An 11,656-nucleotide genomic window follows, 5' to 3' on the forward strand; every position below is an offset into this window, starting at 1 on the left:
TCTCATTCCCCAAACAAACAAAAATAACCAACATAAGTAAGAACCACAAAAGTAATCCACTTTGGTTTTCCTTCTTTTATCCTTCAGTAAATTGAAACACCCTCAATAAGCCAAACGGTTTTCTTATTTTACCTTGAAGACTCAAATCTCAAGTGTCTCTAAGTTCAGTCTAATTTACTTCTCTAGCTTCTTCAGACCTCCATTCTCTTTACCTTGTCAATCTTCTTAAGATACTACCGAGATTGATTGATTGATCCATGTGCTGTATCATAACTCATGCCCCTGTCTCCAGTCTTGTCCCTTTAAAACTCATCTTTCACAGACCTACCAAGGGACTCTACCAGAAATCCAGATATATCTCTGACTTGTTTAAATACTACAGTGATTCCCTATTTCCTACATGCCTATTTGCCTTGAAATTAAAAGCGTTCCATAATCTGGCCAACTGTGTCTTTTGTGTTTCTCTCGTACTTACACTGCGTCCTACCTTTGCTAAGCTGCTTGTGACAAAATCTTTGGCCTCAAAATCCCTTTCTTCGTATCTCTCTTCTGTGCTCTGTTGCTCATCCTTCAAGGATCAGCTTAAATACCACGTTTTCTCTGTAGCCTTCCTCTATTTTTATTTTTTTCACCTATTTCTTTATCTTTTCATACCACAGTTACAAATGTAATAGTCAGTTTTGTACCTCTTTATTCACTTTTCTCTCTTCCACTTGGTCTACAATATTTTAGGACAATGCTTTTATCTTAGTCTTGATTTCCATAATGACTAGCATGTTGCCTGGAACTTTAATTACTGACAGACTGAACAAAAAATTAGACATATCTTTCATTCTGGAATTTGAACACAAAGGACAGTGTTTATGAACTAATTTTCTAGAACTTGAAAGTAATTTGGCTTTCTCCCCACTAAATATTTTGTATAATCACCTAAATATTGTTTCCCTTGCATAGATTATAGCACTTGGAAAGGTGAAGTTGCTCAAGGTGAGGTGGATGATCACAGATAAGTATGTAAGTGATTCTCTCTTGTGTTTGGAATTTTCTAAGTTAATTTTGCTACATAGACATAGGCTCATAGTCTAATGAAATGAAAAAAAAAAAAGATTGTCTTTTTGAAATGTAAGCTGTTAAAACAAGGATATACATTTAGATAAGTGGAAGGATTTCCTTTCGTGCGTTGGAGCTAAAGTAAAAACTGCAAAATAATGCCTGATCACATTCAGAATTATTTCTTCTATTAGAGTCTACCAAATAAAAACCTATTCCTCTGCTCTTGGTGGTGGTGGTGGTTTAGTCGATAAACCGTCTCCGACTCTTTGACCCCATGGACTATAGCCCTCCAGGCTCCTCTGTCCATGGGATTCTCCAGGCAAGAATACTGGAGTGGGTTGCCATTTCCTTCTCCAGGGGATCTTCCCAACCCAGGAATCAAACCTGGTCTCCTGCATTGCAGGCAGATTCTTTACTGACTGAGCTACATAACAGTTTTTAGAGATTAGGGTAGGAATTATTTTTCTAGACATGACTGTATTATTTATATAGACCCTGGACTAGTCTTTGCAATGATTTCTTATTTTCATCATATTATGTATTTCAGTATTAAGTCTTTGGCTCTCCTGTTGTAACTTTACAGCAAAGACATGTGAAATGGGGGGAAAAGCAAACTAAAACAAAGTGTACAGATGGCTAACAAACACATGAAAAGATGCTCAACATCACTCATTACCAGAGAAATGCAAATCTAAACCACTATGAGGTACCGTTTCATGTCAGTCAGAATGGCTGCGATCCAAAAGTCTATAAGCAATAAATGCTGGAGAGGGTGTGGAGAAAAGGGAACCCTCTTACACTGTTGGTGGGAATGCAAACTAGTACAGCCACTATGGAGAACAGTGTGAAGATTCCTTAAACAACTGGAAACAGAACTGCCTTATGACCCAGCAATTCCACTGCTGGGCATACACACTGAGGAAACCAGAATTGAAAGAGACATGTGTACCCCAGTGTTCATCGCAGCACTGTTTATAATAGCCAGGACATGGAAGCAACCTAGATGTCCATCAGCAGATGAATGGATAAGAAAGCTGTGGTACATATACACAATGGAGTATTACTCAGCCATTAAAAAGTATACATTTGAGTCAGTTCTAATGAGGTGGATGAAACTGGAACCTAGTATACAGAGTGAAGAAAGCCAGAAAGAAAAATACCAATACAGTATACTAACACATATATATGGAATTTAGAAAGATGGTAATAATAATCCTGTATGTGAGACAGTAAGAGACACAGATGTATGGAACAGTCTTTTGGACTCTGCGGGAGAGGGCAAGGGTGGGATGATTTGGGTGAATGGCATTGAAACATGTATAATATCATATGTGAAATGAATCGCTAGTCCAGGTTTGATGCAGGATACAGGATGCTCGGGGCTGGTGCACCTGGATGACGCAGAAGGATGGTATGGGGAGGCAGGTGGGAGGACGGTTCAGGATGGGGAACACGTGTACACCCGTGGTGGATTCATGTTGATGTATAGCAAAACCAATACAATATTGAGAGTAATTAGCCTCCAATTAAAATAAATAAATTTATATTAAAAATAAATAAATAAAAGTATAGTCAATAAAAAAACTATTTTATTCAATATGAGGCAAAATATGACAATATAATGGATTTTAAATTATAATTAGAATATATTTGTCATATTAAAATGACTTTGAATTGTTCATTTAATATATGAATAATATTTCCTTACAGTAATTGAGATCTTTAATAAATATTTTCTTTTGAGACAATGTTCATTGTTAAACATAATGCATGGTAGACTTATGAACAATGTGGGTTTGAACTGCATGGGTCCACTTACATTTTTCAATAAATAGGTACAGTACTACACAATCCTGAGGAGGGCACAGCAACCCACTCCAGTATTCATGCCTAGAGAATTCCATGGGCAGAGGAGCCTGGAGGGCTACAGTCTGTAGGGTCGCAAAGGGTCAGACACTGACTAAAGCAGTTGAGCATGCATACATGCACTATACAATCTTATCATTGGTTGAATTCATGGGTGCAGAAACAGAGGTATAGGAGGTTGACTATAAATTATTCCTAGCTTTTTGGGTTTTTTGATTGCATGTTCAGTCAGCATCTCTAACCCCTGTGTTGTTCAAGGGTCAATTGTATTTTCCATGCTATTAGTTCCTATTATCCAATACAATTAATAGCAAATTTTAGATCAAGCTTCCTGATGGAATAATAAGAGAAAAACGTTTATGGCATGAACCAAAGTGATCTTTTTAAACTGGACTTCTATTTGATTATATTTTGCCTAGTGATAATCTTCTCTTCAGATTTTGCAGCCTGTGATATATGAGAGCTTCATAATGCTAAAATAACATTGTTATCTTACAAAATAAAGTGAAAGTCTACTGGGAATTTTATCCCAATTTCTTCTTCCTTCTCTACCCTTCTGAGTGTGTTTTCTTGTCGCCTTGTGATGACAAGAAGACTCTGAAAAAAAAAAAGTATAAGAATAGAGTATAAAGAGCTTTCTCCTTTTGAGATGATTTCTTTTTATTTTGATAAAGTCACCTTTCTATGGAACACTTATCCTGTCTCAGCCAGAACTGTACCTTATGTATATGTTGAACCTTATGCTAACGAGAAGGAGATGACTTAGATCATTGGTCAAAGGTAATGAGAGAACCATGACTGGAGTAGACAGACATCATCCTCTGGAGCAGCTAAACCTCTTTGATGTAAAAATATTTTCACTCACCCAAGCAAAACTCTAATTTGAAAAGGTATATGCACCTCTATTTTTATAGCAGCTCCATCCACAATAACCAAGACAGGCAAAGAACATAAAATTCCATTGGCAGATGAATGAAGTAAGAGATGTGATATACTACACAGTGGAATACATCCATAAAAAAGGATGAAACAATGCCATTTGTAGCAGCATGGATGGGACTAGAGATTTTCATGCTAAGTGAAGAAACTCAGAAAGACAAATACTGTATTATATCACTTATATGTGAAATCTAAAATGTGATATGAATGAACTTACCTACTTGACAGGAACCAACTCATGGGCGTAGAAAACAGACTTGTGGCTCTCAAGATGAGGTAAGTGAGAGCAGGACTGGGAGGTTGTAATTAGCAGATGCAAACTCTTATATATAGGGTGGGTTGACGATAGGTCCTTCCTTAATATCTTGTGATAAACCATATGGAAAAGAATATGAAATTATATGTATATTACATATATAAGCTGAGTCACTGCTGTACAGCAGAAATTAACACATTGTAAATCAACTATTCTTCAGTAAAATTTAAAAATCTTCACTCAACTTGTATAACTAGAGTTTCTGTCAGTATGACTGAGGTGGAAGGTGGTATTTGTTGGAAAGGCAAAGAACAGATTTTCCTTGGAAGTGAGAATGTTATGTGCAAATGGGGCTGAAGTTCAGGGAAAGTTTGGGAAGACTTTGGTATTTCTTGTAGATAAAGTTTAAGACCTTATGACTAGAAATGCTGCTGTGAAAGATCAAAAGGAATAAAAAGATATTGGCATTAGCATCTATCCTATTTAAACAAAATGCTTGTGTTTGATAGTTATGAAAAGAGCTTGAGTGGGCAATAAAATGATAAGGTCTGGATTTACAAAATCATTCTGATAGCTGCATTGTGAAGAATGGATTTAGGTGGCATGGGACTATAGCAATAAATCCAATTAGGAAGCTCCCTAAGTAGCTTAGCTGAGGAACCATGAAGGCTAGAAATAAATCAGAAGCTGAGGATATAGCCATTGAGGGATAGATTCTCAAGATTGATAAGGCAAACTTAGAACACTTGAAGATTGATTGGATGTGGCATATGAGGGAGAAAGAAATGTTAGGTTTTGAGTTAGACAAATAGAAAAGTCCAGCAATAAAATTAATGCTAAGAGAGGGAGAATAAGCTTGGTGACAGAAAGTTATTGGGTCCTTTGAGAGATGCTGAGTCTGAGATTATGCCATAAATTTGATGAATGTGTGTGCTATAAGAGTCAATGGAACATATAAGGAGAGAGGTTTTATGAACTGGACACTATAGTAAGTTAAAATTTTTAGCATTTTTGGCAACTTTAATCCAAAGCTATTTCCCAGTTATCTTTGTTTCTTTCAGTAAGGATGAAAATTGGCAGAAAATTAAGAGAGGGCCACAGTGTATCTAAGAGTCTAATGACACCATCTGAGAGACAGGTGGTTAACTGACCCTAGTTCTAGTTTCAGAGGTCTCAATTCAAGAGAATACCTAGACCAGGATGTGTTATCCTGGGAGGGCTGTGGGCAACAGGACTATTTCAGGTGAAGTAATTCTCTTGTTTATGTGTTCTGTAATCAGGCTATTGTTGTGATTACACAACTCCAAGATCAATAAAGTAAAAATAAATTGAGGTAGTCCCTAGTGTGTATCCAGACCAGACTGTGTGCAGAATTGTTGCATTCTTGTGTACATAAAGCTGGGATGGAGGGTATAGTAAACTTCCAGATGGTCTAACGTGACATTGTTAGACTAATTATCTACAGTTGTGTAGCTCTAAGAATAGCCATATTTAGGTAGACCTTATAAGCTTATACCTTGTCCAGATTTTAGATGAAGTTATTGATCTCTCATCAACAGAAAATTGGATTAAAGATTTACTAAAAATGTCTCTGCGCATCAGAACAAGACCTTCTTTCCCCCTCAGTCAGTCTCTCCCATCAGGAAGCTTCCATAAGCCTCTTATCCTTCTCCATCAGACAGCAGCAGGATGAAAGCCACAATCACAGAAAAGTAACCAAACTGATCACATGGACCACAGCCTTGTCTAGCTCAATGAAACTATGAGCCATGACGTGTAGGGCCACCCAAGTCGGACGGGTCAGAGAGTTCTGAAAGGAAATGGCAAACCACTGCAGTATTCTTGCCTTGAGAACCCCATGAACAGTATGAACAGGCAAATAGATAGGACACTGAAAGATGAACTTCTCAGGTCAGTAGGTGCCCAATATGCTACTGGATATCAGTGGAGAAATAACTCCAGAAAGAATGAAGAGATGGAGCCAAAGCAAAAACAACACCCAATTGTGAATGTGACTGGTGATGGAAGTAAAGTCTGATGCTATAAAGAGCAATATTGCATAGGAACCTGGAATGTTAGGTCCATGAATCAAGGCAAATCAGAAGTGGTCAAACAGGATATGGCAAGAAGTGAACATTGACATTTTAGGAATCATTGAACTAAAATGGACTAGAAAGGGTGTATTTAATTCAGATGACCATTATATATACTACTGCGGGCAGGAATCCCTTAGAAGAAATGGAGTAGCCATCATAGTCAATTAGAGTCCAAAATGCAGTACTTGGATGCAATCTCAAAAATGACAGAATAATCTCTGTTCATTTCCAAAGCAAACCATTCAATATAACAGTAATCCAAGTTTGTGTCCCAATGAGTAATGCTGAAGAAGCCGAAGTTGAACAGTTCTATGAAGACCTACAAGACCTTCTAAAACTAGCACCCCAAAAAGATGTCATTTTAATTATAGGGCACTGGAATGCAAAATTAGGAAGTCTAGAGATACCTTGAGTAACAGGCAAATTTGGCCTTGGAGTACAGAATGAAGCAGGTCAAAAGCTAACAGAGCTTTTCCAAGAGAATGCACTGGTCATAGCAAACACCGTCTTCCAACAACACAAGAGAAGACACTACACATAGACATCACCAGATGGTCAACACTGAAATCAGATTGATTATATTCTTTGCAGCAAAGATGGAGAAGCTCTATATAGTCAGCAAAAACAAGACCGGGAGCTGACTGTGCCTCAGATCAGGAACTCCATATTGCTAAATTCAAATGTAAATTAAAGAAAGTGGGAAAACCACTAGATCATTCAGGTATGATCTAAATCAAATCCCTTACAATTATACAGTGGAAGTGACAAATAGATTTAAGGGATTAGGTCTGATAGAGTGCCTGAAGAACTGTGGCAGGTGGTTTGTGACATTGTATAGGAGGCAGTGATCAAGACTTCCCAAGGGAAAAAAAAAAATGCAAAAAGGCAAAATGGTTGTCTGAGGAGGCCTTAAAAACAGCTATGAAAAGAAGAGAAGTGAAAGGAAAGGAGAAAAGGAATGATATACCATTTGAATGCAGAGTTCCAAAGAATAGCAAAGAGAGATAAGAACGCCTTCCTCAGCTACCAATGCAAAGAAATAGAGGAAAACAATAGAATGGGAAAGACTAGAGATCTCTTCATGAAAATTAAAGATATCAAGGGAACATTTCATGGAAAGCTGAACACAATAAAGGACAGAAATGGTATGGACCTAACAGAAGCAGGAGATATTAAGCAGAGGTGGCAAGAATACACAAAGGAACTGTACAAAAAAGATCTTTACAACCCAGATAACCACGATGGTATGATCACTCACCTAGAGCCAGACATCTGGAATGTGAAGTTAGTGTAGGTGATGGGATTCCAGTTGAGCTATTTCAAATCCTAAAAGATGATGCTGTGAAAGTGCTACATTCAATATGCCACCAAATTTTGAAAACTTGGCACTGGCCACAGGACTGGAAAAGGTCAGTTTTCATTCAAATCCCAAAGAAAGGCAAAGTTCAAACTCTGCACAATTGCACTGATCTCACACACTAGCAAAGTAATGCTCAAAATTCTATAAGCCAGGCTTCAACAATACATGAACCATGAACTTCCAGATGTTCAAGCTGGATTTAGAACAGGCTGAGGAACCAGATATCAAATTGACATCTGTTGGATCATCAAAAAAGCAAGAGAGTTCCAGAAAAATATCTACTTCTGCTTTATTAACTATGCCAAAGCCTTTGAGTGTGTGGATCACAAGAAACTGTGGAAAATTCTTTAAGAGATGGGAATACCAGACCACCTGACCTGCCTCCTGAGAAATCTGTATTCAGGTCAAGAAGCAACAGTTAGAACTGGACGTGGAACAACAGACTGGTTCCAAATCAGGAAAGGAGTACATCAAGGCTGTATATTGTCACCCTGCTTATTTAACTTGTATGGAGTACATCATGCAAAACACAGTGCTGGATGAAGCTCAAGCTGGAATCAAGATTTCCGGGAGAAAAATATCAATAACCTCAGATAAGCAGATGACACCACCCTTGTTGCAGAAATTGAAGAACTAAAGAGCCTCTTGATGAAAGTGAAAGAGGAGAGTGAAAAAGTTAGCTTAAAACTCAACATTCAGAAAGCTAAGATCTTGGCATCTGGTCCCATCACTTCATGGTAAAGAGATGGGAAAACAATGGAAACAGTGACAGGCTGTATTTTGGGGGCTCCAAAATCACTTTAGATGGTGACTGCAGCCATGAAATTAAAAAAAAAAAAAAAAACACTTGTTTCTTGGAAGGAAAGCTATGAACAACCTAGACAGCATATTAAAAAGCAGAGACGTTACTTTACTAACAAAGATACATCTATTCAAAGGTATTTTATTTTCCAATAGTCATGTTTGTATGTGAGAGTTGGACTATAAAGAAAGCTGAGCGCCGAAGAATTGATGCTTTTGAACTGTGGTGTTGGAGAAGACTCTTGAGAGTCCCTTGAACTGCAAGGAGATCCAACCAGTCCATCCTAAAGGAGATCAGTGCTGAATATTCATTGGAAGGACTGATGCTGAAGCTGAAACTCTAATACTTTGGCTACCTGATGCGAGGAACTGACTCACTGGAAAAGACCCTGATGCTGGAAAAGACTGAAGGCGGGAGGAAAAGGGGACAGAGGATGAGATGGTTGGATGGCATCACCGACTCAATGGACATGAGTTTGAGTAGGCTCCGTCAGTTGGTGATGGACAGGGAGGACTGGCGTGCTGCAATTCATGGGGGTCGCAAAGAGTCAGACATGACTGAGCTGAGCTGAACTGATTGATCCCTCTGCTATATATAGTGCCTGTGTTTGCTTATTTCTGAACTTTTTATATCTGTCAGCCTTGTTAGATCTCCCATGTGGGATCTTTGTCTCAGTCTACTGTGCCTTTTTAAAACTATGGCAGTCATGCTGTCATCAGCCAATTGCTAATAGGACATTGAGAGATAAATATTGTAGTTTCCTTGCTCCCCTTTTTGACATTTCTGAGGAATGTTTCTTCACTGTCTCCTAGGGTTCTCTTGTAGTACAGAATTCTAATGACCCACTGTAGTCATATATTTGGCTGATTTTCTTCTTGTCTCATTTCCACATTCTCTCTGGCTGCTTATTTCTGGAATTACCTTGCAAAGAAACTGATGCTAAATCACTTCCGTCGTGTCCGACTCTGTGCGACCCCATAGATGGCAGCCCACCAGGCTCCCCTGTCCCTGGGATTCTTCAGGCAAGAACACTGGAGTGGGTTGCCATTTCCTTCTCCAATGCATGAAAGTGAAAAGTGAAAGTGAAGTCACTCAGTCATGTCCGACCCTCAGTGACCCCATGGACTGCAGACTTCCAGGCTCCTCTGTCCATGGGATTTTCCAGGCAAGAGTACTGGAGTGGGGTGCCATTGCCTTCTCCTACAAAGAAACTATTTGCACTTAAATCTTTGGTTGAGTTTCCTTCTAGAAGATATCAAAATATGACCACCAAAACTACCTTTTTTTTTTTCTTTTTTGGATGCTGTTGTTAGGTTGTACTGAAATAGCTAGTGGAAAAGCTTGGAACACTTCATCAAGTTTACGTGTATTCAAGAAATTTGTGGGACGATGAGATTTAGCAATAAAGTAAAAATAATAAAAAAAAATCATGACCTTTCATAAGAGAGGTGCCAGACCTATTTAAGGACTTCAAGGATGTCTTGGAGAATTTTCTCAAATTCCCACATATAGCTCCCAAGAGCAAAAAGACCAAATTATCACACCTTAGGGCAGTGATCCCCAACCTTCTTGGCACCAGGGATGGGTTTCATGGAAGACAATTTTTCTACAGACTGGGTGGTAGGGGAGAGTTGGTTTGGAACAACTCAAGTGCATTGTGTTTATTGTGTACTTTATTTCTATTATTATTATTATATCAGCTTCACCTCAGAGCATCAGGCATTAGATCATGGAGGTTGAGGTCCCCTGCCTTAGAGAAGGTATGGAACTTATTTCTTCTATCTTTACATTGTGGGAAATATAACTATTTTTTAAAATGTATATAGTAATTGTTCAATAAATGCAAAATTAAACATCAGCAGCTCTTTTTGCTGATCCTGGACATATTTGATTCTTGTATCAGGGTCCCACAAGCTTCCTGATTTCCCTGAAGATGAATGCAAGTGTTTATCAAAATGCCTAGACTAGCAGTTTATCCTCAAGTTATTGTCATTAAGGGCTTAGTTTTCAAGTCACAGCTTAGAGTCTGCAGGTACTATATTCAAGTCCAGAACAAGTTCTAGAGTCTAGTTCTAGTTCAGTGAAGACCAAGCCTCTTTATTGAAGATATAACAATCTTTGTCTATCAGGAGACATTGAATAAATGCTTACATTTAACATATATAACACAAGTGAGCTCCATTTTAACTTGTAGGTTAATATCTGGATTATGTTTATTTTTATTTTTTAAGCCAAGTTTATTTCAGCAGCCCAGAAGAGGTAGTACTTGATCTCATTGTTTTAGCACAGGTTTTCAAAAATCCCTGCCAATACTGGTTTTATAGGTGAAATAATTTGTTCCCTTAAAAAAGTGGAGTGCTATGACTGTAAAAACTGGAATATTTTATACATCAGTTATAGCAGGAGTCATACAAATGATCTTTAAGTTATATGAATTTATTAAAATTTTTCTACCTGAAGTTTTTGGAGAATGTTAAAAATATAAATTTCTAACACATTTTTATGGCTGCTTTAAAAAATGTTGTTATAGTTTATTTGATATATTTTTTGTTATGTTTCCTAAGTTTCATTTGATAGTTTGAATTCATATAAAATAAGATAATAAATGTCTGTGCTTATCCAAAAGCCTCTTAAAAATTGAAGTTTTATTCTATGTTAGTAATTAAGAAACATATCCAAAAGCCTCTTTAAAATTGAAGTTTTATTCTATGTTAGTAATTAAGAAACATTTCAATCAGAACTCCTTTGGCTGCAGGTGACAAATCCCAACTCAAAACAACTTAGACAAAAAAAGGGAGGGGATATAGAAAACAAACTTATGAGTACCAAATAGGAAAGGGGGAAGGGATAAATTAGGGATATAGAATTAACACATAAATCAAATAGTACATAAACAACAAGGACCTACTCTATAGCCCAGGGAAAAATATTTATTATTTTGTAATAACCTATAATGAAAATGAATCCAGAAAAAAATATGTATACCTGAATCACTTTCCTGCACACCTGAAACTAGCACAATATTGTACATCAACCAGACTACAATATAAAGATCTAGAAAAAAAGAGACATTGGTAATGTGAAATAAAGTCTGAATTCTGTTGATGAGTCCAAAGATTTCATGTAAATATCAAATGCCTGTACTTACTGGTAATCTAATGGAAATCTAAGACTGTTCATGTATTTTTATTACTCTTCAGGAAATTTAATTCTACAACTATTATTGAAAGAATATTTGGATTTATATGTGGTAAATTTTGATTTAGCACTATTTAACATGCTAT

General features: G+C 37.3%; 1 long non-coding RNA gene across 1 annotated transcript in view; it reads left to right on the forward strand.

Moving 5' to 3' along the window:
* The window catches only part of LOC147370026 (uncharacterized), a 253,950-nt gene extending 243,033 nt beyond the window's left edge, over positions 1-10,917 (forward strand). Inside the window, exons 4-5 of the long non-coding RNA XR_015168318.1 lie at positions 4,087-4,134; positions 9,303-10,917. This is a non-coding gene — a long non-coding RNA (uncharacterized LOC147370026). The remainder of the gene's footprint in view (positions 1-4,086; positions 4,135-9,302) is intronic.
* Positions 10,918-11,656: the final 739 nt, after the last annotated feature.

Source organism: Bos grunniens, chromosome 7 (assembly GCF_055505025.1).
Source record: "Bos grunniens cultivar Pamir isolate PY7600 chromosome 7, Bosgru_T2T1.0, whole genome shotgun sequence".
Taxonomy (NCBI): Eukaryota; Metazoa; Chordata; class Mammalia; order Artiodactyla; family Bovidae; genus Bos; species Bos grunniens.